Source organism: Corvus brachyrhynchos, unplaced genomic scaffold (genome assembly GCF_000691975.1).
Source record: "Corvus brachyrhynchos isolate BGI_N302 unplaced genomic scaffold, ASM69197v1 scaffold175, whole genome shotgun sequence".
In the NCBI taxonomy this organism is placed as follows: Eukaryota; Metazoa; Chordata; class Aves; order Passeriformes; family Corvidae; genus Corvus; species Corvus brachyrhynchos.
The window spans coordinates 7495160-7517360 of record NW_008238448.1 but is presented as its reverse complement, the minus strand read 5'-3'; the positions used below and the strand labels follow the sequence as shown (position 1 = coordinate 7517360).

At 39.1% G+C, this 22201-nt stretch overlaps 1 long non-coding RNA gene across 3 annotated transcripts in view; it reads left to right on the top strand.

The window, feature by feature from the left end:
- Positions 1–1938: 1938 nt before the first annotated feature.
- LOC108447309 overlaps positions 1939–22201 on the top strand; it is a 51170-nt gene continuing 30907 nt past the window's right edge. For all 3 annotated transcript variants that reach the window (XR_001862798.1, XR_001862799.1, XR_001862797.1), the window contains exons 1-3: positions 1939–4771; positions 8035–8142; positions 8730–8821. This is a non-coding gene — a long non-coding RNA (uncharacterized LOC108447309). The remainder of the gene's footprint in view (positions 4772–8034; positions 8143–8729; positions 8822–22201) is intronic.

Below are 22201 nucleotides of genomic sequence, written 5' to 3'. Positions count from 1 at the left end.
AAACACGTAGCTTGTGATTAATTCTGTCTGTAGTTGAGATAAAGGCAATGGCCAGACCACCAAGGATAAGTGAATTTCCATGGGTCTCACCAAATTCAGTGCAATCAACCACAGTGGGAAGCTGTAAGGTCACAATTGCTGATACTTGATGGTAAGGAGAAGATAAGTTAGCAGCTTAATGGATCTGCCTTCTTCCCAGTTACATCAGTAAGTGTCTTTAATGGTCTTTAATAACCAAGGCATCTGCTGTAGGTAATCATGGATGGTGCTTTTGAAGAACAATGTCAATCTAGCACTGCTCTGAAAATTGAGGACAAATGCTAAAGCTTTAAGGTGTCTTCTTAATCCACTAAAGAAAGAAGGAAGACTCCTAAGTACTTTCTAGCCAAGGCAGAAATACTAAATCATTAAAGGTCTGTGTTACAAGGTTTTACATATTATTAGGTTGTAGCAGCTCTGGGCATACAAGACCATATTGTGTACTGTATTGTTGTTTAAATATACATTTTCTTTATCACGTCCATCTGATTCTTCTTCTATATCCATAATAATAGTAGTAATAATAGTAGTAAAAATAATCCTTACATTATTATTAGAAAGAGGATGAGCAACCTATTCATTTGGGATCAAGACATGAATAGTCATGGGAGAGTTTATAAAACATTTCCTGGTGTTATTACACCCACTCAAGCTCCAAGGAAAATGATCATCAATATTTTGTACTGAACACATATCAGTTGCCTTGAGGACTTCACCGTTTAAATTTTTTAACTACAGAATTGCAAATAATTTAAGATCAAAAGAATTATATTAGCATGTAAATTTTGTCTTTCTGATCAAATTAATAATAGCAAAGATAATTATTCTGCTTATGAAAGAAAGATAATTGACCTGCTTATTAAAGATAATTGCCTCTGAAGAACAGCTAATGCTATATTTATTAAGTAGGGAGAGTAAGCACACATAAGGATTAGTAGTGTAATAAACCATATATAAAGTGGTTTTGTGAGAAAGTAATGTAAACATACTGTGTTCATTTGTAAGATTTCACTTTTAAGATTTCCAGATTTTTGTAATTGATGAAACTAGAATGCATATTTGTATAATAGTTTGAGCATATTTTATTGGATCTTTCACGTTTGTACAATATTTTTATTTAATAATAATACTCTTTAATAATTTGTTTTAAAATCTGAGTTGTGTCTTCATCAAGGAAGTTTGACCTTCCACTTGATCATCTATTACCTTGCTGAAAGGAAGGAAAACTTTTGAAAAAAATGGCTGACTTAGTAGGTCAGGAAATTCATCCCATTGCCTAAAAACACAGTAATAAAAAGAGAGAAAAACATCTACTAGTGTACACCTTGAAAAAAAGCTTATTATTCTAATGAAAAGGAAGAAAAAACTATCAAGTGTCTGTTCTTCCAAAGCTCGTTTCCAGCCTTGCCAAGCTCACCATCCCCGCTGCAACCCTCTGACCGCACATAGCAGACAGAGCTGCTAGGGAGAGTGGTAGTGTAAAATGAGGATAAATGGCTGACATGCAGCCATTCGTGCAATATTGGAAAATGTTTTCTTCCAGCAACCATTTACAAAGTACAGGGCTGGAAGTGGGCAGAAAGCATGTGCATTTGGGAGAAGTGGAGTTTTGTAAAGTGCTGCCACGCAGCTAAGGGCAAAGAGAGCACCTGGTGCTAGGCCTAACAGGGAGCTAACAGGACAGTCACCATCTTCCTCACAGCGTGACATGAATGGGCAGCTAAAACCCACAAATTCTGAGGGCTTAAGATGGAGTTGTGTCTGTGGGGACCTTGGCACCGTGCCTGGCCTGTAAGTACCAGCGAGGGTGAGCTGTGTGTCAGTCCTCAGCTCCTGCGCTCAGGCCTCCTCGCCTGGCCTGTAAGTACCAGCGAGGGTGAGCTGTCAGTCCTCAGCTCCTGCGCTCAGGCCTCCTGCAACAGCACAGACCTCGCCTGGTTTCCGTCAGCCTGTCTACGCAGACGAAAGCAACATCCTTCCAAGGTCAGCGGGCAGAGCTCCTGGAGTGCAGCCATTTGTCTGTACAGGTGTACAGCTGCACACAGTCAGGGTGTCTTCCAGCAGGAAGCACAGGCCACTGTTAATGGAGCCAAAGTGGCTCCTGAAGGGGAGCTCTGTCTGTAGTGAAGCTCATGCACGGCTCCTTGCACCTTAAGCTGGAGGTGTCTTGCCTCACTGGTCTGTTTAGGGGTTTCCTAAAATGGATTCTCCAGACGTGGCATACCCTGCCACGTAAGGTGCGGACAGCAGAAGGGAACCGCTAAGCACAATGCTTTCCCTGGTTTCCAAGCATCCTGTGACTCTGTCACCCTCTCAGTCCAACACAGTGCAGCTCACAAGGAGAGGAAAGGACAACACCTTACCTGCAGTTTTCTGCTGTCTCATTCCAGCCCTTTAACCCTGTGTCCAAATATCTCCCTGTATTACTTCAAATATAATCTCTTTTACCTTCACAAAACCTTTCTGATCTTCTTCTCACCCAACCCCACATTCCTCATTTGGTGCTGGGCTTCTGACTACTGCCTCTGAGCACGATCCCATCTCCAACATCTCCTGTTACACTTCAGTAGAAGCATTTGCATGCCTTTCCCAATGCTACTTCTCACTTTAGGAAGGCCGCAGACACAGCTATGCCATTCTTCCCCTTTAACTCCCTATTTAAATTTTTTCTTTGTCTAGAAGCTAACAAAGCAATTAGCCACAGTTATGCTACAAGCATGCTGGTGGCTGTCAGGATGGCTGATCTGATAACACTTTTACTTATATAATTTTCCTCTTTTTTCCATCCTCTCTCCCTCAAGCACATCATGCACTGTCAGCTGTTGTAGATTTCAAGCATAAGTCATTTTTTGAAGCCCAGTTTTCTTTAGGTTTTTTTCCGTGCCTAGCACAGTCAGGCCTCTAGTGGTAACCTGCTCTCCTCTACTACTCAAATACAAATTATTCTATTTGGAAAAATGTTTAAAATATGCCTAATATTGAAATAATTCATTCCTTCGCAGTAGCAAGTAATTAGCAGATCTCCTTCTCCTTCCAGATTAGTTATATTATTTCTCAGGAGCCTGATAAGAGATGCTGATGAGGTACAAAAGAAGGTAAACTCGTCAGTATTTAACCCACACAACAACATTCTAAGAGAGAATTTGTCAGAGTACCAAATATTTCTATGTTGTGGGAATTTAGTTATGTCTTGCCTGCTTCATGGGAACAGTAACCTAGATACAGAGCATGACACTGATAAACATAACTCAATATTTGGCATGTTCTGAACAGCTGTATTTCAGAGGAAATTATTCGAATTTGTTTTTATAGATCATAAGCCTGAAACTAAATTACAGCCATGAATTTTGGCTCAGCAGAGTTCTCTGAACTGCAACAGCAAAGTCTAAGATAAAGTCTGGGGTTTTTAGCCTCCCAGAAAATAGAATGAAACTTCCCTTTCTTCTTAAAACAACAAACCAACCACTGTATGTTTCACCCTATAGTAACATTTTTAATTATAAATGTTATTTTTCCATAGAGTTGGACTAAGTGAAAAAGTGGTCTGGGTTTAAAGGAATTGCTACAGGTTGGGACCAAATGAGAAACAGTTTTGTTCAGTTATTTTATTCATGTACAAGTAAAAGAACAGATTAAGACTGATTTAATGGGAATGTGTCCACTTTATAAAAATTAAATGTGACTGCTTCGCACTTTGTTTCCAACCACTTGAGATTTTTCTGGTGAACATTGAACTCCAATTTTCATGAGCAAATACAACTGGTAACTCTAATTGTAGAAAGCATAGCTTCCTTTTTTTTCATCATCCTTGCAAGGAAAATATCTTCAAGCCTCTCTAGTTGATAAATGAATAATGAATTTAGCTCACTGTGACTCAGCAAAGGGAAAGACACAATATGAAAATCTCAAAAGTAGTACTAAATTTTTAAATCAAACATATCCATAACAGTTGCCCACCTATAGATGCTGTAGATTAGCACTTGAGTCACGTACTAATCTTGAGTATTTACAACTTCCCAAGCAAAATAGTAAAAGGAAAAGCTAGATTTGAAATTGTTGTTTTTATCAATCGTTTCTTATTCTCCTGCAGAATCACAGCACCACAGGAAAAAGGGACTACACCACAGAGACACAAACAAGTGCAGAAATCAGTGCTGCTTTGCTTAAAATTTTTGATAGTATCACAAAGGAATTTCCCACATATTTCAGTCTGACACAATCTTATATTTTAATTTCTAAATGCTTGTGAATTGCTGCATACCACTGTACAAACAAAACCCACTATATCCTTAAATGATAATTAAATTATTTTAAAATTTAACACACTTCCTGGATCAATTTCCTAAATTCAGCTGAGCTGCACTCAACACTGAGCTTGCAAGGAAACAGAAGAGAAAAATTATTTTTGTTATCTTCACATGTCTCTGCTGGTTGTAAGAGTGTCTTTGAGAGCCCATTCATTTCAAGGTGCTTCAGATTTCATCTGTAACATCTTTGTTTATCTCCATCAATTATACATTTATCAGGCTGAATAAAAAATTCAAAGAAAAATTTTGTTCCACTCTATTAATGAGTTTTCAGCATATCTGATACAAGTTATGTAGTGATAAAAGCTATATAATCATGCAATTAATTATTCTCTTTTCTTCCATAAATGATGCATAAGGTTTTGTTACCAAGAGGAAGGAATAGTCCTCTAGTCATCGAGACATTAAAACTATTAGGCATTCAGGTGAGAAAATGTATACTTAATTAGGATTACTGCTTGAACTAACAAAATACAAGATATTCAAATAGTTGGTATCCACTATAACCCATCTGTAGTTTTTTTTCTTGTATGATCAAGCCCAAAATAATACTAACTTTTTATTTCTGGCCTTTATTGCTTTTTATCTGGAAATGTGGTACACCCTGTTTAGATTTAAAATGAAATTGTACATAGTCACTTGTCATCTTTCTCCACGTTTTTTGCTTTGTTTCACATGGCAGTTCTTAAGACTGTGAGACTTACACTTGGGAGAGAGTGGTGAGTGAAGGCTGAAACTTCTTAGGGTTGGTTAGCCCATGCCACCCAGACTGGAAAGATACAGTGGCTCTGGTTGCAAGGTAGAAACTGTGCATGCCAGTGAGACTGCAAAGTTGTAATGTAGGCTAGAAGTCAATTCTTGTGCTGATATCTACTAACAAAAACTCACCCTCTCTTCAAGAATCCTCCATTTCAGTGTTTTACTACTTTGACACCCCATTTGATAAGTTCTTACGTATCCTTGTCCTGGTGCCTTGCTTAAGGAGCCTGAAACAAAACAGCTGGAAAGAAAAATAACTGCCCAGAGTCCTTCCATGAGCACAGAAGTACACTTTATTTTCTATTTCACAAGACACTGCATTGCTTTTGCATGCAGCAGAATCTCATTCTTTTGTACTTCATTATTCATAAATTGGGTAAGCCACACAACCCATGCAAAAGTTAAGTTCTTCCCACATCCAGTAAAAAAAACTCAAAAGCAGATGCTAATGGGATGCTTTAATTTCAGTAAATCATTGGTTTTGTGGAAAGAAAAGTCGTGACTTTCACCTGTCTGCTAATAATTAAATTTAAAACTGAATTGCCACCATTAATTAAAGCTAAGTCCCATATTCCACGTATTTCAAGATAACTATACTGTTACGTTCCTCAAGAATGCACTTTCTTTTCAGAGAAGCAAGAGTTATAATGCTGCCAAATAAATTTCTTCACCTTCCATGGGGAAGTATGTAAACAGTGAAATGGAAAATGTTATATAAAAGGAAATGAATCAGCCAGAAAGAATATATTTTTTTAATTCATCAGCATGAAATTATACTAATTTGGAACCTAATCAAGTCTGTGCTATGAGCACAACTAAGGGTCAACACGGTATCTCCTTCAAGATGGATATATTTTGAGTATTTTCAGTTTAAATAATTCATTCCATTCATAGCGTCCAAGGTCAGCATAAAACAACTTTTCTGAGTAATAACTAAGCAGAAACAAATCATAGATTGTTTATATCTTAATCAAAGATATAAACATCTATCCAGATATTTAACAGGTTCTGGAGAACTGCTCTGTGTTTGCTCTCGTTAACTCATTTGAAACTCAGAGCAGCCTTAGCCTAGACTAAAAATTAAACTAACATTTCAGAAAGTAACAGATGGGAAAAGGAGAGGTTTAAACACAAAGCTAAATGCCACTGCTGGAAATCAAGCACCACCAGAAAGAACAAAAAGCAATTTATTCAAAGGACTAAGTCCAGCTACTGAATGGCAAGAAACTCATAAATCCTTCAGTACAACATTAAAAATTAAAACATCTGCTTTATTATAATTATTGCAAACACCCAGATTTAGTGCCAGCCATTCTTTTTATGTATAAGGCCATCTTTCTAATCAACACAAACGCAGCCCTGCAGATGTGGCATGCACTCCAAAGTTTTTGTGCTGTTTCAAATCTTGCAGAATTTTGATACACTTGAGTTAATTTGTTGATGAATATTCTGGCTGCTGCTTTTCCTCCAGCTTCTCTCTGTGGCCATACTTTCATATGGGAGGTTTAATGTCAAATTAAGGTCAAATTTTTAGTCTTACAACAAAGCCAAAGATGGACATTTTGACATATATTTATCAATTGCAATATCATAAAATAAAATTAAAAGTAAAGCACAAAACATAAATTCTAATCTTGCTTACAACTGGCTAAATGGGAGAACATGAACTTGAAAAGATGCATGGAGGAAATAAAAAGAAAACTGGTGATTCAGAGTGAGCCTAATTCATCACAGGCATGTGTAGAATTGGCTGCAGTTCTAGCATTTAATTAGGACTCTTGTCCTCAGGAAAACAAATTGAAAAATATATTTAAGCCAATCCTTCAGTAGACAGGAAAATAAATGTAAAAATATCTTTAAAGTTTTTAACATTCAACTTTTATGTATAATTTAATAGGGCAAATAAGGCAATTTACATTGACATTTTGTTTTACAAAATATTTTCTTTTAAAGTATTATGCTATTAATATTGTCATTAATTAACATTGTCAAATAAACTTATGATGTAGTTAGCTACCACCAGCCAGCCTCCTATCTTATTGAAATTTCTTTGAACATATCAAAATTAAAATACAGAACACAACTGGGATGATAAACCTTCAAAGGCTTTCCTTAGTCTGGAATATATCAGGAAAAGTACCAGGAGAGCTGCTCATCACCAAAATTCATTCAATACCTTTTACTCCAATCAAAAAAGGATGAGACTATTCTGAAAAAAAATAGCTTTTTTGGGTTTTTTATTTCAAAGAAGGATTTATTTGAAATTGTCCTTGTTTAAACCTATTTGCCTAAACCAAACTAAATACCTTTTCAGCTGTCCTAAAAATCTCAAGCCCCTCTTCAAATCTTTTCACTGTCTTTCTTTCATCCACTGCATTAGATTTCATCTCTGTGGATGAAATCCCATTCCTTACACACACACACGTCCAGGTGCTCTCTTCAGTGTCAATAATCCACCTTTAACTCAGTCTGGGTGGTTTAATCCTTTCCACAGAACATTTCCTACCAACGTATAAATCTTGCTTATGTCCTTCTCTTACCCTGCATGTGCTGACCATACTCATCCCTTTCTTTCCAGTTTGTTATTTCTCTTAAAAAAACCCCTTTCCTTCACTTCTCTCCAAAGAAATGCCAATCTAACAAAACAGTGAGGGTTTATAATAATGACTTTTATTAGAATCACCATTGTTTATATGGTTACACCTACCCTTTACAACTCTTTAGTCCACAAAACTCCTAAGAGCCATGGCTCAGACAGGAGCAATCAGTTGCATTTCTCACACTATGAGATAGCCTTGGGTACTGCTGATCCAGTCATCCATCAAAGGTCCCAATTCATGTTGACATCAGCCACAACTTCCTGACCTTGCGCAGTGGGTTTACATCGAAGGATCACCTCTCAATTAATGCTTCATACTTTCTATGGCAGAAACTTGCTGAACCTTTTGACATGGAAAACAGATGCTGGACCTCACTGAAAAGAGTCATTGCATTTTAGGAACGATGTGTTCATACATTCCCACACTCCAAATAATTGGTAAGTCTGTCAGAAGTCTTCAGAAATCAGTCTGACAGGCACATGCTACTTTGTCAATGTACATGAATTTTCCTTACTACTATGCTCCAATTTACTCATGTGGTATGCAAGGTTCATCAACACCAGCTGCTCTCTACTTATCACAACATTAACAAGGCTCTTTCCAGACTTTGATCCAAAGAGTGGAGGCTAAGCAGCAAATCCATTTATGCAATGAACCAATTTCTGTCTAGTTATCTGTCCTTAGGTCTGCCACCACTGTTCCAGGCACAGCCAGTTGCACGAGAGCAAATGTGCTCAACATCATGTCTTGCCTGATGCCAATACTGGCTCCTGGAGGCAAAAGACCATATCAATTAATCTGTTTGTTTCAGCAGATGGATTGCGTGCTACTCTATCTTAGTATTCAAAGCAATTTTACTTTGCCTGCTTCACAGTTAACTCAGAAAATGTGTGCTGGTGGGTGATTTATTCTTGCATGTGACTGAATAACCTAACCCTTCATTTGAAAGAGGTTTTAGGCTGTTAATAGGGAATATATTTTCTATATAATCAGAAATAACACCTTTTTTCTCCTTCATACTTAGGCTTCAGCTTACAGTGCATTGTGTTTCTTGATTGCATCTTTTGTATGCTGGTCTTTGTGAGACTTCACAGAGGAAACTGCTCTTTCTGTGAGGTGAGTCGCTATTCAATTACCAAAGAACAGTTTTGCTAAATAATATATGCATTTCTTGTTGCATAGCATTTTTTATTCAATAGTTAGTCTACATCAAAACATCACAATCCTTTCTGTTATATTTGTTCTCATATTCAGTGCACATTAGTAACCCTTTCAGTGATAAATATTTTCCACAGCCACACACTCCTTGCTCACTCTGGCTGAGATTCTGCTGCCTTTCCTTTTGCGAGCACTGTAGGTAGTGTAGCAGCATGCAGTGTGTAACACCTACTCAGCTTTCTAGAGGACCTTCATTCTTTCAAGGGTTTGCAGATTTTCCTCCAAAGCTACATCTCATATCCAATATCCCTTGGGAAGCTGCTGCAGGGACTCCCAGAAGTTTTTCCCTTGGTGGAGTCCTTGCTGTCCACTTCACTTCATAGTGTGGTCTCTAAAAGATGTTTATTTCACTATCCATTACATTGAATGTGGGTCAGTTTAAAACAAATTGTTGTAACAACCAAACTGGAATGTAGTCAGCATTTAAAGGAGGGGAAAAAAACCCCAAGCAACCCAAACCCACTCCCCTTCATTCCTTCACACCCTCCCTACAACACCAAAACAAAAAAAAACAAAACCCAAAGAACCAAAACCAAACCAAAACCAACAACAAACATGTAAGAAGATTTGTTGGTACATGGAGCATCTATGCCAGGGGTGAGTGGCAGGTGAGTATGGCGGGAAAATGAAATGTGGTAGATGGCTTGGATGAGGAAGTCCATTTTCATTTATTGAATGAAAGTCCTTGCAGCTGAACAAGGTGTGTCCTCGAAAGTATTTCTGTGTCCAGAAAATATGAGGAAAATACATCTGTCTTTATTATTCTGGTCCCCACACTGACCTTCTAAAATGAGATTTTCAAAATATCACACTTCTAAATGAGAATAAGACGTAGCAGCATAAAAAGGCTTCCTCTGTGACAGAGGGAGAAATGTAATGCATAAGAATTTACGAGTGCAAATTGGCAGTTCAAAATAAAATATAGCACATATACTTGAATTTCTAGCTTAGGAAAGGTTAAAACCCAAAATACCACCAACTTTTTCTAACAAATAGTTTTCATTTGCTACTCAGAGTGTCTTTTAGGAATTCTTCAGAACTGTCAAACAGTTATCTCCATTGGCAAGTACCTTGCAAACATATCTTCACTACAAACTGGGATCCAAATGACATCTACTTCCCATTTTTGTCAAGTACCCAGACTGGCAAATTCCATAGAGATCAAGGAGGCAGACAATGTTTAAGATTATGTCGTTTCGGTGTGTGCACATATTTTCCTATTTGGTCCCAACAGATTTCCTACAAATCTCAATCTTAGAGCGTATCTGTTAATGAACCATAGGGTGAAACTCCCCTGCCGATCTTACAGCTATGAAGCAACAAACCCAGTCTGACACAGTGAATCATAATACTTAGCATCTGAAGAGGTAACTAAAAAGAGAGATGTAAAAGTCAGAATCACATTTACAGACATTTCTCCCTCCTGCTTCTCCAACTGCATCAAGAGTGAAATGATTTAAGGTCAAATTCTCACCAGGCAAAGCAGTGTATGCTCAGTGCAGCATGAAACCACCATCCTTATTATCACAGAACCCACTTAGAGTGAAAAAATGAAAAATTTCAGTAAGCACAGCTTTACCAGAAGAAGAAGAACTAATTCTAAGAACATTCATGGCTGAGTGGTGCTACTATAAAGATGGTGCCTCAACAGAAGCAATGCCTCCTTGGATCAGTTCATTGTCTCCCTTATCAGTTACTTCAAATATCTTGTTATTTACTGTCAAATATTACCATTTCTTTTCAGCCAACTAAAAATTAACTTAAGACTACTTCTTGCAACCAGTAAACACACTTACAAATAAAAAGTTTACCAATAAAACTCTCACAAACGTGAAAGTCATCATTATTCTGAGGGTTTACAAAGGAACCACTTTTGCTAATCGATTTTTACTATACTCTTGGCTATAATGGATTCACTGGCATTTTTTTTCCTTCTGTGAACTCTTTGCTCTCAATTCTTCCTGTGCTTCGTGGGATCTGTGTGGATGTGAAGAGCATGCACAGCCCCTGGCCAAGTGCTAATGTACACTGGCAGTATTCATGAAGGAAGCAATAAACTATGCCCACCAGCTTCCCCAGAGTCTGTTGCAGAAGTCATCATTTTTTTAATGTCAGCAGAAAATGGTGTTTTGGGCAGAGTAATAAATTCTTCAGTTTTGTGACTTAGAACTGAAACATGCTTTATGAAGACTTTGGTCCACGTTTGAAATTTATACTCCATTTTTTTTCCACTTCAAATTTTCTGAAACTTTGGCATTTGAGAGCAAAATTCATCTCCCCTCCTGATCTGATATTAGTCATTCATAATTGGTTGGAGTGCTCTAGAAGGAGCCTGGGCATTGTTGCACCTCTGTCTATGCCAAGGGCTGAAGAGAAGGGTTCTGGCTCTGACATTACCTGGCAAAAGATGACAAGCATCTGACTGCTCCACCACCAGTTTGAAGTGTGCTGGAACATCTTGTTTGTGTCCTGCTCCAGACTGTTGGCTTGCCACCTCACACGCATCAACATTGGGATACCCAGCTGCTGTGCCATCTTGGGCCCCCAAAAGGACTGTCACACACCCCCAAGCTTAGGGCCTTCATTTACACTCTCCAAGACCCATGCACTGCTTTCAGACGTGGATTAGCATCTCTGACTTGTACAAGGAAATAAAGCAATGCTCAAGCTCAGACACTGCAAACCCAAGATACCCAGTGAAGGTACCAGGATGTTTCAAAGGATCTGCTTCTTCAAATCCTTTCCTGTCTTGCTATGATCCACATCTTATGGTAAGAATGAGCAGCAGTAATATCCTCATTTCAATGGTTGCTCATTCAGGGGAATGGCCTTGTTAACAACTTATTTTTGCAGAAGATAACTATAATAAAGAAGCAGTGTAATTGAAACAAAAAAAAAAGTGGTGTGATGCTTCCATGATTAAATAAGGTCATATGATTTAGAGTTAATCCATTCTCCCTAGAACACCTTTTCAAAGCTAATAGATTAATTTATATGTCCAGAAGTTTATTTTGCCTTATATGATCTGTGGATGCTGGTGGTTTTATTTGATTGTTAGCTTTTTAAGTGAGAATTTAGGGTATTTAAATAAAACATGATATTTTTTCTAGGAGAAAAATGACTTTACTTTAAAGATTAACCTGAAACACTTTTCTACTCTTTCATTTTCATGAAGGGGTCAGAGAGTCAGGCTCATTTGTAAAGTAATCCTGGACAAAAGAGGAATCCCAGAGGTTTAATTCAGTCTTTTCTTAACATCACTGGTAGTCGGACCAAGCCCTGTCCTAGATGAGCCATGGAAGCAGACCCTCACATTCTTGTGCCTCCAACAAAAGCCTTAATACAAGAGAATCAGCATCAGAGTATCACAGCAGTGACTTGAGCATATAGAAATCCTGGATGCAGCTGGAGATATGTATAAGAACAAAAGACACAATATAAATTAGTGACTTGTGCAAAGCACCTACGGGGACTTGTCCTTCAGTGAATGCCGTTTCTGTGGTTCATGCAGTGATATTCATAAAATATTCTGAAGGTTATGAAAGGGCCAACATTTTTCCTGTTGTTTTATCTTGCTTTCACATGATTAATTACTGCCTACCTGTTAGAATGTTGGAGTGGCAGCAGCTCCCGAGGGAAGCCAACCTCAACTGGTTGAATAAGCACTTTCCCAGACTGTGGCAAAGTGGAAGCAAATTGTGTCTACAGCAAAAGTGCCTTCTGACATACCATCCACTTTCAGACTGAAGAATTTTGCCTGCTTCCTCCTCCTGTGAAGTGTCAGGCTGCCCCCTCAGAAAATGTGGATAATAATTAGGGCAAAACCTAAGCAGAAATTGTCCTGTGCTGAGTCAATACCACTCCACTCAGGAAACCTTGTAACCCCCCAGCTGCAGCGCTGGCTCTGTGAGGACGAGAGGGATAAGGTGACCTGTAATCTCCACCTCAGTGCAGTGCTGCAGTTTGCAGGGCTGGATGGCACTGGGCAGCCATGGTTACACAAGTGTGGGTGTCCCTGTACGTCACCTCAAAGGCTTCTTGGGCTAGCATGAGAGGCTGCCCAGACTCAGATTTCTCCTTGTGGGCTCAGCTGCCTGATCTCACATGGGAGAGGAATGTAGCCAGGGCAGTAAAATGACTTGTGTTGGCATGGTAGTATTGCTAATAATATCTGAACATGTGTGTATGATTTTCAAGAGAAAAAAGAGAGAGCCTTTGGAGGCCAGACATATTTTACAGGTACTGCTAATTTCCTTCAGAATTACACAGTAATCGCAGTACCTTTTTTATTGCTTTGAAGATACTTATCTTAATACCACTAATTCTTACATAATGATTTTTTTATTGAAAAAGTGTTTGTCTAAGAATCAACACCAGGTACTATTAAACACTAAGACTACTCAACTTTTAATTATAATACGGCATTGATTAAATTAACTCATTGATTTTTTTTTCTCAGTGTTTGTATCTAGAATCTTGGCCCTCTTTGTTGTTATATTTTTATCCAATTATTAAACCACATGTGCATGTATACATGTATGTTTACATGTAACAATTAATTGATTAGAATTGCTGCAATTAACAGTCTACAGTGATGGCCCACAGAAAGGAAACAAACATCAGTTCCACATCATGAAAGCAGTCACTTAAAATAACACGATAAACAAAGGACAGGTCAACTGTTGACCAAATTAAGCACCTCAGAATGATCAATGCAGACAAACCAGTGACATAAGCTATCCCTAAAGCAGTCTCGGAAGAAGTCAGACAAGCCAGAGCAAAAGCCACTCTTTCGAAACATTTCATAAATATCAACACTCCACTCTCCTAAGAAAAAGAAACCAACAAGAAGACAGCAACAACTGGCTGAACACTGTGTTTTCTAGAAGCAGCTTAATTATATCAACTTTGGATTAATGTTATGAATAACAACATTGACAGTATCAATCATTGCTAGAGTTTCTTTTGTGCATTTTACACCAAGAATAAGCTTTCTAACATTGACCTCAGTGAGAACTTGCTGCTCAGATCCATCTTCCCAGTTAAAAAAATGTGAAGTCGGACGTGAGAAGAAGAAAATAAAATGCTTGCAATATCCTCATGTTTCTCCTGGTGGAGAAATGCATTACAGACCCCAGTGGCAGGCAATTTCTGCCTGAGGATTTTTACTGACAGCGAATGCATTTATTGATTACCACCACGTGAAGCTCAACAAAAGATCTAATAACAGACTACTCAACATGTAGCCTGGGGATCTATCTGGATGCTTAAAAATCTAGTACAGGAGTTTGGAAAGGATTTGTCAGGGCTCTTGGCTACTTCTGGCGCTGTGGGACCAAGTTCTGCCATGGTGGCAATGCCTGGCCCTGCCTGCCCCTTCCTGGCTTGGCGGTATTGCTGCCCTCATCTCCCAGCTTGCCTTCCCCTGGCGAGGAGCCCAGCTTTTGCTGCTCCCCTACAGAGTTGTGTAGGGGATGATTTTAAAACATCTCTTTTAAATGTCAAAGCACTTTCCCCAGCTGAACATGTTACATAGTAATGGGTTATTTCTTGGCCCTTGGTTCAAGGCCAGACAGTACATTTTATGCTAGCTGTGGGAAAAGGAGCGAGAATTTTTTTCGTGCCTTTTTTCCATTCTGTTTTGTTCTGTAAGCAAAGCAATTACAGTCATGCACCAAAAAAGACTTTCCAGCTGTGGAAAGTCCCACAGGAGAAATTTTGAGGAAAAAACTACCTCTAGAGTATTCTGCTAGAGGGTTCATCTCTGCTCAGTGCACTGCCAACGCAGATAACTGACCCTGCATGGAAAGCGCTACAGCACTGAACTGCAGATGTGACAGCTGGAAGGATACAACAACATTTGTGACATTCATATGCCATCGAACAACTGACCCTCAGGAACCTTACCTGTCTCTGTATCTCCAGTGGAAACATGATACCAGGCCTGGTCACTCCTCAAGGTAGATCTCAAGGAGGTCCAAATATATGAGGGAAAAACACATGGTGCTCAAATGGTAGAAAAGTCCTAAAGTTATTTCCAAGAAATCCATTAAATGCTCAAGATGTATTAGGCTTCTGACAGCAGCTAGCCACATCTAGGTGAAATAGAACTGCAGCTGCTAGAATATCAGGACTGTGTGATTTACAAAATGATCTCTGGCATGTCCTAGCCTTGTGTTCAATATTGATTCACTTTCTGTGTCCTGGCCAAAGAGCAGTGTTCAGAGTAACACGTGATGCGCTTTTCTGAAGGCTCCTTATCATGGGACTAGGCCTACTCTTAATTAGGATGTTTTCAGTAGGATTTTCCCAAAGCCTCTGTCAAAATATCTCGGCACTGCTCTCAATAACAATTAGAGATATTTTTCCATGCATATACAGATATGATATGATATAGATATGTATGAACAAATACAGATACGTCATCCAAATTTCTGGTGCCTTTATCTTTGGTATAGACTGCAACACCTTGTGATAGTGTTAGATAGGAGTAATTTTCTACTCAACACTTCACCTTATGCTTGCACCCATGTCCCTCATCTGTGGAACCAGCCATGGACAGCATTACGAGTTTCAAACCACTCAACAGATTCTAGCAGCTCCCATCCCTTCCAAAAACCCAATTTGGCAGAATTATGTTTTCTTCCTCCTCTCCAACTGTGCAATTCACACACACTCACAGACTTGCCTTACCTCAAAACCTCCTGATGTGAAGGCTGGATTCAGTCCAGAAGCAACAGGACAAGAAAGAGTTACTGACCAAAGTGCAATTTTACTCCAAGTTTTCTACATCCCTTAAGTCCACTCTGAAACTATATATCCTCTTACTCAGTAAAGGACAGTGCTAGAGGCAGTGGGATACCAGCAAGAGGAGAGGAAAGGCAGGAGTGGGCAATGGCACGATGGATGCAATGAAACGTCCTAGCTCCCACCTTTCCTTTCTGGCTCCAGACATAGCTTCAAAATCTCTGAGGCAGCAGGAAAAATTGTCCAGCAGTAATTTTCAAGGGAAATACAATTAGTGCATTAAGATTATTTCATGAAATGGTTTCTTTTTCTCCATCACAAGAGTGCCATCTTTGACTGCTACTAAAAAGGACTGTAAACTCCACAGGGGACAGGCTGAAAAACACCACTAAGGGTTACTTGATGGCTGGTTTTCTGCACAGAAGCTCTGCTGCAGTCCTGTGTCTTTGAGTAAAGCATGTGCACCGCTATCAGATGCTTAACCTTTCAGAAATGCTGTGCAGAAAGAGGGGCTGCCACTAGGATGTCGGATGTGCAAGCACTTTTCTGCATCCCAGGGATACGGAGGACATTTTTCATTGGTTTTTTCTCCTTTTGGTTTTTTCCCAAACCAAACTGCAGAGTATTTTTAACTCCTTTAATTTGAGCTGGCAGTATGAGCACTTTTTAGTTTACCTAACTTTGACATCTAGTGCCTAAGTCCACGTCACTTATTAACAGCAACAAAAGCCTAAGGCAACCTTAGAGGCTAAGACATTTAACAAAGAGAATATTACATCAAATCTGTGTTGTCTTAAGGTACATTTGCTCCTGAGTTCACTCCAAAGTTACACCACTGACTTTCTAGAAGCAGTATCAATTTCGAAGAATTAAAAAATGTCTAGTGGAAAGAAAGTTTCAAACTTTGTATGGGAGTTCTAAACATTTTAAGGGAAGGCTTCAAGTGACTATGTTCTTACAAAGAACAAAACTCCATTCTAGTGAGACCCCACCTGGAGTGCTGCATCCAGCCCTAGGGTCCCCAGCAAAAGAAGGACATCCACCTGTTGGAGCCAGTCCACAGGAGGCCACCGATTTGGTTAGAGGGATGGAGCACCTCTCCTATGAGAAAAAGCTGGGAGAGTTGGGATTGTTCAGCCTGGAAAAGAGGAGGCTTGGAGTGATCTAACTGCAGCCTTCCAGCACCTGAAGGGAGCCTAGAAGAAAGATGGAGAGAGACTATTTACAAGGGCCTGTAGGGACAGGACAAGGGGGAATCGCTTTAAACTGAAAGAGGGTAGCTTTAGATTAGATATTGGAAAGAAATTCTTTACTGTGAGGGTGGTAAGATATTGGAACAGTTTGCCCAGAGAGAGAAGCTGTGGGTGCCCCATCCTTGGAAGTGTTTAAGGCCAGGTTGGATGTTGCTCTGAGCAACCTGGCCTAGTGAAAGGTGTCCTTGCCCATGGCTAAGGGGTTAGAATGAGACATCCTTGAGGTCTGTTCCAACACAAATCATCCTATGATTCCATGATAATGGCTTTCTTCACACTACAGCTATCAAAACCATGATTATTTTTCTGTTGATAATTCTTTTTCACAGAAATGTTGGAAGAATCATGGACAAAACTGTTTGACGAAGTTCATTTGTAGATACTGTCATTATAAATACCTGTTCATCTGCCCTTTATAGAATGCTACATACTAACTTTTTCTGGGACTGGCATCTGAATCTGAGCTTTCTTCAGCAACACTGCAAGATTTTGACATGGCTTTTTGAGTGATCAGTTTATCTTGTAAGAACTTTCAAAGTAAGATCTATTAAATCAGCTACTCCAACTTATTATAGATACTTACCACCTCTTCTTCTGATGAAACACCAAAACAGTTGCACTTTAGAGGAGAAAAAAGGAATTCCAGCAGAAAGAACATGAAAGCAGAAGACAAGCTGTCCTCAGATACAGCCATCTGTGATTGGCACAAAACCTTGGTATTTAGTATATTTAATACAGTTGTATTTTAACTTAGAGCATATATTTATATTTACTTAAACATTAGTAATTTTAAACCATATCTTTTTTTAATCATTATTTAGTATACTTATTTAGCACAAGACACAAAACCTTTGTATTTCTGAGCTACAATGAAAACCATGACACTTTGTTACATATTTCCCATCACAATTAAAGTAAAACATGAGTAACCTTCCTGCAAACTAATGTCAAAGAATCCATCCATCCATCCATCCATCCATCCATCCATCCATCCATCCATCCATCCACAGGTCCCTGCCAGAGTGAGTTAGCCCTTTCACTGGTCTGATGTTACAAATCCATTAAGTGGAAGGGCTCAGATAAACTGAATGACAGGTAGTTATATATAACCTGAAGGGCAAAGAACGGGAACTCCCCACACAGCTGTTTATGACTGGCAACAGTGACTGTAGGAATTCACTGATTCTTACCCTACAGAGCTTTGAGATTCAGAAGAGGGAGAGGAAAAGAGAGTGAGGAGCAGGTTGCATGCCTTGCACACACTGCTGGGTACAAGAGTATACTCAAGTGGTTGCCAGGGAACCATTAGAGTACTGTAGACCCACGTTTTTGCTTGGATTATGATTAGTGTTCACATAAGACCTGTTGCTAAAACAAAGAAAATTATTTGCAGCCAGTGGGAGGCAAAGAAAGGGGCTTGGGCTTTGCCTATACCTTGGACTAAGACTCTAAAGCCCTTTGCTTACTTACAGAATGTCATATTAAAAGGCTTTCTGTAAGACAAGAAATTTGTAAGAGTTAACTTCTGTGGAATTAAAAAATGCTAGAAATAAAATCCTTTTACCAAAGATGGAGACCACTTTTCAATGCAACTGTTGATTAATGACCTGTTTCAATCAAATATTTAGGTCATTCTTGTCTAAACTGCATAAAGATAGGAAAAGACTTATTAAAAGAGCTCTCTGTGTTTCTTGGCAACAGATGGTTTGGTTTGTCAGAGTGAAACGCATTTTCATAGGACCTCTGATGGAGCTTAGCAGGAAGGTGATACACACAAAAGTAATTTGACTTGGCAGTCTGAACTAAAAGGTTGCAGAGTGATGAATTATAACAGTACATATCTATATTTATATAAAATTTATATTATTTGTGTAGTACCTTTTAAAAATAGTAGCACTTCTAGATTTTCCGAAACAGAACCCTAAGAACTTACAGTACCCCTGGAAAGGCAATCCAGTGCTGTACCAAAGAGGTCCACAGGGACTTAGACCTGAAAGGAGTCAACCTTCCCATAGGCTGAAAGATACTCTTGGCTTTTTAATTACCTGAAATTCTGGGACAATACAGGACACAAATGCATGCTTCCTATGTATTTCCTCCTCCCAGTTCTTGAATGAATAAATGGCGAACAATCTTCCAAATGCTACGAACACAAGAGTTCACTGCCCTTCCCATGCTAATGATACGGTAATTGCATGGTGTAGTATGGCAAAGAGCACAACATGTGATCATGGCTATGAACACTGTGTGAGCACAGACACAACCCTACACACGGCCACAGCAGCAAGTCTTTGAAAATGAATCATTAATTATATAATATATACTCCAGATACATCACTTTCAGGTACTGGAATATAAATATTCAAGTGGCGTTACAAGGCGTTATGATCTCCCACATCTATCAGTGGCTCATTCCAAGAGCACAGGACTTTGAAAGAAATCAAACCTTTCATTACGGAGGGGAACTCAGCACTAGATGGTCCTTGGGTCTCTCCCAACAATGGACCTTAACAAACAGACATCACACAGTAGGTGGAGAGACAACAGCCAAAACCATGTGTTACACCAGTCTTTCAGATTTTCTAAGTTGTGGCTGGAGATGTTCACCAAATGCAACCTCTGTTGAAGGCTTCCTTTCATCTGACTTTAGGACCTTGCTTTTTAGCTCAGCTAGGCAGTTCTAGCAATGAAAAGCCAAAACCTACAAGCAGCTTCTCTGGTCACTGAAATTTTGGGGTCAGGTCTGTTTTTGAGGTGAATTTGCCTCAGCTGAGTCACTCAAGGGAGGAATTGCCTCCTTGCACACCAGCAAGTCTCTTCCTCATAATAACAACTGAGCTGCCAAAGCTTTTTGTAATCTTAAAGCCATCAGCAGGTTTTTCAGAGGAGATGTCAGACCCCCTGGATTCCAGCAAACCCTCCTCTGTAATTTTATCTGTGTGCAAAAAGCACAAGAGTGCAGTCCAGTTGAGGGCTGAGGGCACCACAGTGTGACACACAATGCTGCAATTCCTTGGCAGAGCCCTGGCTTGGGGGATTGATTTTGGACTCCTAAGGCAAACTGAATGCAGAAAAAAAATGCATTTGGGGTCAGTCCAGATGTTTCCCTCATCAATATTTTGAAGGGATTTTCCCCTTCTTAAACACCTTATCTCAGAGGCACTACCAGTGTCACTGATGGACTTGGCCACGGCCAGCAGTGGGTCTGTCTTGGAGCTGGCTGCTCCATTGGACATAGGGGTAGCTTCTAGCAGCTTCTCACAGAAGTCACCTCTTTAGCCCCCCCAGCTACCAAAACCTTGTCACACAAACACAACACAGATAAATAAACATTACATCTGAAACATTTTCACCAAACTTGTGAAAACTAGTCTGACTTGTGCACTAATGCTGATTTTCTATAAACACATTCAAAATTTAAGTTTTTAAAGTTTAGGGTTTTTCCACTACGTCAGAAAAGATGTTGATGCTTTCTCCCCCAGAGAAACCAAAGCATAATTTGTGTGTTATGTAAATTAATAACAAATTACATAACTAGTAGAAGTAGCTTTATGTTACAGTTTGGGAAGGAAGCAGGAAATACTGATACCTCAGGGGAAATGCAAATAAAAAAATGTAATTAGTCATATTCATTTCTGGCCAAAATATTAGATTTTTTATCTACACACTTATTAAAAGTTTTACTAAGTGACAAAAACTAGCAAAGACTTTCTAGTTGTAACCAGGATATAGCAATAACAATGTTTGCCTGTTGCACATCCTACATGCATTTTCTGAAGTGCTGAGGAGACTTTGTGATGAGTCTCAAGTCAGGTCTCAGGAGATGAAGCAACTTTTGAAAATCCAGGATCCATTCTTGAGCCACTCTGTTCTGCAGCATTAGTCTGATTGCTTTGTGATGTCTGATGTGGGTGTGTGATCAACTCACAGCAAGGGAACAGAAGGTCTTTCTTAAAAAAAGAAAAAGGGAATATTGTTCAAAACTGCCTTTTTTCAGTGAAGATGCACGGCACTCTACAACTGGCTTCTGTTTGTACTCAGTGCCACTCATGGCTTCTCCAAGAATTTAATGTCATCTGAATGTAAGAAACCATTGCAGAAGTAAACCTTGCTGGCCACCACAGAGAGTTTCAGACATCTCCTGCTAGTGATGTACCAAAGTGCAGGTTGGCTCTGCTTCAGAGCTGATCTCCTGCACACCTTTCTGCACTTCTGCAGACTGCAGCCACCAACACAAGCCCATGGTCTGGCTGCATGGAGCACCTGGGACTTTCTTCTTGTGCTGGAAGATCTTTCAGACACAGTGTAGAGCTACCAAAACCTCTGCAGCCAACATCAGAGGTGTGACAGTCCTGGACACATGCTGGAGATGTTTCTCAGTCTGTGGGGAGAGCTGGGAGTGTTTGTGGCAGAGCTGGCAAACAGCTTACACTCACAGAATATTTTCAGAGTTAATCTCTTTCTGAATCTGGCACTGATAGATTTCTCAATTTTCATGTATTTTCATGTAGATTAAGACAGTCTTAAGCAACTGTTTTAGTCTGTAACAAATGCCATGAAGATAAACTCCCTGTAGGAATACTGGTTGGTAGGATCTGCCCAGCAAATGATCTTTAGTTTTCCCTTACTCAAAGACTACAGGTTCACTTACCTGCTAAGTCTTCATCAGACCTGGATGGTACCACTTTACAGACTTTTATTTGTTTATAGAAACACATGTTGATACATCTTCCCAGCTTCATTTTTCTTCCTATACTTCTTTCACAGACTTTTTTTTCAAACTGAAGCAAATGCACTGAATGCAAAGGCAACCTGTGTAATTGTAATTACTATATTTAGTTATACTATGAAAAAATACACACTTTCAGTGTTTTCATCAATATTAAAAACATACATATGTTTTGCTATTGGAAAGAAGTCAAATATGAATATATTCATGGTGTACTTCAGGGCTAAACATCAAAATGTCTAAGACTAGTCCAGGCATTCAGAAACTGATGCATTATTTCATCTTCATTTTTCAGAAATAAAAGCCCAGCCTTAATAAATGCAAAATAATGAGTGCCCCTCCAGAATTTCTTGAAAAGTTCTTGAATAGAATAATCAGATTGAATTTATCTGTTTGAAGAAAGTAAAATTCCCCCCATGTGAGCAGAAGCTAAGGGGGGTTTTCAGTCAGTATTATAGAATTTCCAAACTACCAAGAACTGGTATCCTTACTAAATAACTCTCCAGTTTTTCCATGAACTTGGACCAAAATCCACAGTTAATAGTCACT